The sequence below is a fragment of the Etheostoma spectabile genome, chromosome 3, assembly GCF_008692095.1.
Source record: "Etheostoma spectabile isolate EspeVRDwgs_2016 chromosome 3, UIUC_Espe_1.0, whole genome shotgun sequence".
Lineage (NCBI taxonomy): Eukaryota > Metazoa > Chordata > Actinopteri > Perciformes > Percidae > Etheostoma > Etheostoma spectabile.
In genome coordinates, this window is record NC_045735.1 from 24,401,099 (window position 1) to 24,407,624 (window position 6,526).

At 40.1% G+C, this 6,526-nt stretch overlaps 1 protein-coding gene and 1 long non-coding RNA gene across 4 annotated transcripts in view; one reads left to right on the top strand and one right to left on the bottom strand.

Moving 5' to 3' along the window:
• Nucleotides 1-6,526, bottom strand: part of LOC116679195 (cGMP-inhibited 3',5'-cyclic phosphodiesterase A) — a 60,190-nt gene that overhangs the window by 34,543 nt on the left and 19,121 nt on the right. The window lies entirely within an intron of this gene.
• Nucleotides 2,868-6,526, top strand: part of LOC116679222 (uncharacterized) — a 25,510-nt gene continuing 21,851 nt past the window's right edge. The window contains exon 1 of the long non-coding RNA XR_004329467.1: nt 2,868-3,096. This is a non-coding gene — a long non-coding RNA (uncharacterized LOC116679222). The remainder of the gene's footprint in view (nt 3,097-6,526) is intronic.

Here is a 6,526-nt window from a genome sequence, read left to right on the forward strand (position 1 = left end):
CCCCAATATCTTTTATGTCTTCTCTACAACCATGGACGACAAGAGATTCGTCTTGGAGGTGGAAAAACATAATAGACAGCACAGATCCTTTTTATAAAGACAATGCCAGAAAAGAGACATGCATGCAGTTTAAATACTGTGCTTGCAGTGGAATGTAGATACTAGCTAATAAACCCATGATTGTTCTGTAAAGTACTTGTAGGGACAATATGATGTGCGAGTCGGGCAGACAAGACGCTCCGCTTCTGACAGTACAGATCCACCTGGCCGTGCTCCACCTTTATTCCTATGGGTGACATCGAGCGACATAAACGCACGCGCAAAGCATGCTAGGAAGGCGGCGCTGCATTTGCTGCGCGTCAAAAACATAGCCCGATGCCCATTTTTATGCAAATGAATCCGTTGAATATGACATGACTATCCAGTAGAAGTAGATGAAAATCTTTCAAATTGACCGTTGTCGATCTGAAATGAAGATAGATTCACCAACTGCATGGCCTATTTCTTGCTTAAAATGTTTTCAGAAACAAGTTTTAGTGAACTATTATCATAAAATACGAGATCATATTCTCAACGAGCCGCCATGATGGTTGTTTTAAAATTCAGGAATAGCCAAACCCACATGACGCGTTTGACCAACCAGCTGCCGATCAAGGGAGTGGAGCATCCACCATGGATGAATGATGTCGCATATAGCGGATGCCCAGTTCCAGTATTAAAAGACCTGCTGGCACATTCCAATGCAGTGTTTTAATAGAAAGTTAGAAAATACAGTTATGTAGCTTTCATCAAACTAGCAAACTACTAAGCTAATTGCATTAAATCACAAAATGACATTGCATTGGTAATTAATAATGTAGAGTATGTGATAAGCATGAGTAATAAATTTCTTCCAGTTCCGTGAGGAACAAAATGTTAAAAACTTTGTTAGTACAATGTAACTAAATGAAATCAGTCCATAGCCGTTAGAAAAGAGGGTCTATTTCATACCGAAATATCCCAAGCAAGTTATTTTAAACATCAGAGGTAAAGTAACATTGTACTCTGTTATCCATCATTTCACGGTCCATTTCCCCATTATTATAGAAACTTCCAGTTTCAAAGGAGCAGGTATGCCAGAGTCTCATTCAGTGATGCTCACCTGTCAAAACAGAGCCCAACATTGAAACGCTGTTTGGCTTCCACATTTTTACGTGCAGATGACAACAAGTGAACTTATTGTCTCTCAACATGGACCACCTCTGGGAATCAACAGCTGTATGTCCCTCATCAATCAGAATACTTTATTAAACCCCTCAGAGAAATTATTCAGTTGCAGTCGCTCACAGTCACATTTGAGGTAAAAAAAAAAAAAAGTAAGAAAGGAGCAAATCAATAAGTATATACAGTAACTACACAATTTGTGTATGTCTGTGTGTGTGTGTGTGTGTGTGTGTGTGTGTGTGTGTGTGTGTGTTATGAGGGATAATGGAAGGGAAAAACACTCCCAGATGCATGTGATGCAATTATACCCTTGATTATCTGATTGGGTAATCTACAGGCAGGCTGGAGGCGTCCAAGACAAACACACGCCATACTGTTGACTGAGCATAAACTAGGAAGCACACACACATATGCACGCACACGCGCGCACACACACACACACACATACACACACACACACCTGTAATTAAGCATGTGCTCAAGTGTGCATAGATATAGTGAACACCAAGCAGGGCAAGGCTGTAATAAAAGCAGCAGTGATTTGTATTCATCACAAAGTTATTGCATTTGTGTGTCTTCTGACTGCAAGGTAGAGAGGAGCAGGAGTGTTTTTTTCCCTGGAAGCTTTGTATTATGGAATCAAGCTGAGGACATTGAGTTGCTGATTGTATTGCATATATATAAACACACAGTATCTATAACATTTGTGACAACTATACATACTTATGAGGTTGGCAGCTGACATGTGCTGTGCGTGCATGCGAGCAGGAGACATCACTTGACTGGGTCAGTGATCTCACCCACAATGACACTTTGAATCAATCTGAATAGAGGTCTTGCTTTATGAGGACACAGCACATCTGGAAGCATCACAGAGGCCAGGCTTAGTGTGTGTGTGTGTGTGTGTGTGTATATAGTTTGTGTCCGCACATGTCTTCATGCAATGTTTGTTATACACACATCATTAGCTGCGCAGAATACGTACCAGACAGGGTCTAGTAAAGGAAAGATGTTCAGCTTAAATTTGCCAACAGAGGGCGCTTCAAGTGTAATACGTACAAAATCAAACTATGGCAAACTGGATATTTACACAAATTCACTATTTATGATTAGCGCAGGACAAACTAGGGTAGCTTTTTGCTTGCTTATTGCAAAAGAAATCAACTCATCTTAAAACGTGGCATTATCTCTTGAGAGTTTTAAACAAGCGGTCATGTCTACAATCCTCTTGACCACTTGGCAAAGATGTGTTGGTAACAATAATTTTGGGGGCATCACATTAAGCTTACAACATTGACCATTGGCGAAAATCGCGGGGGGTCAGGACCTACCCCATCTGAGGGTTGTCCCCCACTAAAAATATCATTAAAAACCACACTGTGTATTGTATACAGTATGTTATTTAATTAAAATAATAATGTAAGTAGTAAAACAATAACAGCGAGTATCCACTCAGCTTATAGACATTGCATGACGTCACAGGTTCTGAAATTGCATTTTTTTTGGCTCAAGAGAAGTTTTTTCAAGTCAATGGATTAAAAAGTCAGAATAGACCTCATAACCAACCTTGTTTACAGTTTGAACTGTAGTTCTAAACCTGGCCGCAGTTTTACAGGTTATACTACTTTTACAATGGTGGCCTATGGTGAAAATTCTTTCTAGGCCCCTGAGTAATTTTTGGTTTACGCTGAAGAAGACTTGGCTGAAAGGCTGAGCGGTGTTCCTGAGGGGCTGGCTTTCCCCCTTTACATCACCTAGGCACACAAGTGCAGTGGGAGCGAGTTTGAATCACTTCAGAGGTTGTGGAACTCCAGTAAGCAGGCTGGCAAGGCTATTTCATTCACTTTAAACATTGGATGAAGTGATTCTTTTCTCTAATACAGATAATGCTGAGTCAATGATTAATTATTCATGACAAAGAAATGATGATACACCGTATTTTTCCATAAGTTTTGGTATGTTAGCGATTGAAACGTTACCTAATGGTAGTTGTTTTGGTATCTTGTAAGATAGCTTGTTGGATAGTAAGTCACCCACTACAACTAACGCGGCAAAAGCCTATGTGTGAACTGATATCAGGCTAATATTGTAGATCTACCGTGGTGTTTGGTTTTGCTCAATATGACAGGCAGATATGTAAGTGACGTCATCTGTCCAAAATGAAACCTAATCTTACGTGGAGGATGCAAGATAATTTAATAATTATAAAAACGTGTGGTAAACCTATAAACATAACTCATATTACATAACGTTGTTGGTCAGATAAAATTATCAAACCAAAACACCAGGTACAAAACATCCCCATATTGACTTCAAAACTTCAAAAACACTGCAATAAATAAATGGTTTTGAAGAAGGATATTTTGGTAGATGTAGTCAGCTTTTTCATTTGAATCAAAGAGAAACTTGCTACATGCTACACTCGTAGTAGTAGCAAGGCTATAGCGACCAACTAATCAACCATCCAACCCGGAGATGAAAGCCCTACTGCTGCAGTTGAAAATGCCTATGATGGGGTGAAAAGCAGTTAAGTTGTGAGATGTAACATCAAAAGAATGAGCTAAAAGACACCAAAATGCTCTGCACAGCTGAGGGGAACTGCATAGTTAGGTAATAAGGATCTGTGAGCTTGTTCCTATGCAAATGATACCTTTATATTACGCATTTCCCCCAGTTTTACACGTACTAGTGCCAGTCTCAGGCTTCAGGTGTTTCTTCTGTCATCCTGGTGAAGGTAATAAAGTTTTTTGCGGCCTAAGATTTACTGAAACACTGACACAAGGCTGCTTTGCAAATGAGGTGGGGACGCAAAAGTGTTGTGAATAAATAATCCCACTTATTTTAGAGGAACAGTGGTTTAGAGAAATTGTCGTCATACAACGCAGGATAATAAAGGCCAAAGGCAGAATTTTTAATTGCTTCTACAGCTGTAGAATCTGTATTATCTGTATTACATGTTTTGTGCAATAACACTGGCCTGACATGTGTGCAATTTCAAATACTACAATTATTATTATTATTATTATTATTATTATTATTTAACTTTTCACCATTCCAAATCCTTAATTATGTTAATTATGTAAATAATGTATAATAACATTCCTTTATGTAAATACCGTACATATCCAATTCCTTATATTTCTTTATTTCTTGTATTTCTACTCTATTTATAATATTTGTGCAACTACAACACAGAGTTTCCCTTCGGGCATCAATAAAGTATTTCTGATTCTGATTCTGATTTAAGTGATTCTTACAAACGTCCTCAAAAATGGTGTCAATTTGCAAGATTGCTGAATAAGAAATTCCCTCTCCTCCAAGATCAACTCTAGCTTTTAGAGAAAATCCCAACTGTATCGTCAGTGTGTCGCCCAATGCAACTGTATGGCTCTTTCAAGTGTTTTGAAAAGTTTTTGGATGATAACGGCACTGAGGCCTGTAGCCTTGAACAGTAGCCTGAATCCTTGCTTTTTAACAGGATACATTTTTTGTTGGTATGCATGGTGTTCGCTGATTTAAAAAAAAAAGATAAACTACAATAAGCATTATATTTTAAGCTAAATAGTTCAGTCAGTAACACACCAACACTGCTGTGTATTCCAACCCTTCCCGCATAACAACTGTCTAAAGATCTTGCCTTTAATCCCAAACTAACCTTACTGAATCAACAGAGCAATAAAACAGGTCAAATCTGGAAATCCCTAATTATGGTGTGTCAAATTGATTTTCTTCAATCTCAAACTGACAAATGTCTTGGAAAGTAAAGCACTCACTGAGAGCAGAACTGGTTATAACTCTACTGTTGATTGAGTGTTTACTGAAGTACAAGAGAAAAAACACATACAAACAGATGTATGGACAAATCTAGATTCTGCTCGTCAATGCTTCCCCCTAGTCAGGCCAGCCACCCTCCCCCTTTCACCTCTCACCGAGCATATTTTGGAGCTAAAACACACCATTGAATCAAGTAACAAGGCAATCCTTGTCCGAGGTCACCAAACCTCATCTGGATAGCCAGCGGGGAAGCCACTGTACGTGTATGTGTGTGAATGTGTGAGCACGTGTATACAGTAGTGGCCAAGCCAGGTTTAAATTATTTGCTGCTGCCTTTCAGAAGCAAGCTGTGGAGGTTACTCTCTCTCACACACACACACACACACACACACACACACACACACACACACACACACACACACACACACACACACACACACACACACACACACACACACACACACACCCACACACACACACACGATTTTGTCCTCTCTCTTTCGCCTATCCCCGGCCCTCTCCTCTCTCTGTGGACAGGTGGCACCGAGCCATTTTCACATTATGCAGAGACAAACACACACACGCAATATCTGTCGCACAAAACCACAAGTGATCGACACAAACTTGTGCCAAGAGTGTGTGTGTGTCTGTGTGAGAGCTCGGAGCGATGGTGTGTTTAGAAACGGCAGCAGAGAGGCTGAACACAAGGACCAGATAGTTGTCCTTTTACCATCAACACTCCTCCTGCACTTGGCAGCAAACCTCCTCTCACTCCCCTTCTTTTTCTCACCCTCCCCAGCAAATCTTTCAACACTCTCTCTTTCCCCTCCTCTCAATCTCTCCCTGCTCCTCTCTCACACAGTAGCTCCTGCATTAGATCCCCTCAAGCTAGTTTGTTCACCCCCTTCCTTCTCTCTCTCTCTCTCTCTCTCTCTCTCTCTCTCTCTCTCTCTCTCTCTCTCTAACCCACATTTGGCTTTTTGACTGCAGCTTGGGGCTGGATGCAGCTTGTGCTAATGCCAATGTGTTCTTCTCCTTCAATCACTTCTTTTTTTAACCCATCTTTCCATCTACCTTCAGCGTCTGTCGCTCTGTCTACCTTTCCTTTATTTCTCAGTGTTTCTTTTGAATGAAATGATCCATTCAAGATAGGCCAAAGCAGCACCTTTGGCAACACAGACCTGGCTAGCCATGTTTTTCCTTAACCTCGTCTAATTTCTGTACATCTCACTCCACTTCTTCCCTGCGTTTTCTCTGCTTAGCACTACTCCTCCACTCCCATTTTCTATCAATGAGCAAAGAAAGGCCTAACCTTAGAGTAAAACAGTTGATATTTCATCTGATAGGCGCTCTGGCACTTTTTCCCCCTGGTTATATTAGCACTTTCTTACTGAGAAATGAATACCAGGAGTGTTTTCTATAATTTGTCACTCGTGCAAAATATGAAAATAAAAGTCCAGTACCAGTGTTCTAGAGCTGCAAAGATTATTTGAATAATCGATTAGTTGTCAACTTTTAAATTAATGTGGACAAAACAAGACATTTGAGG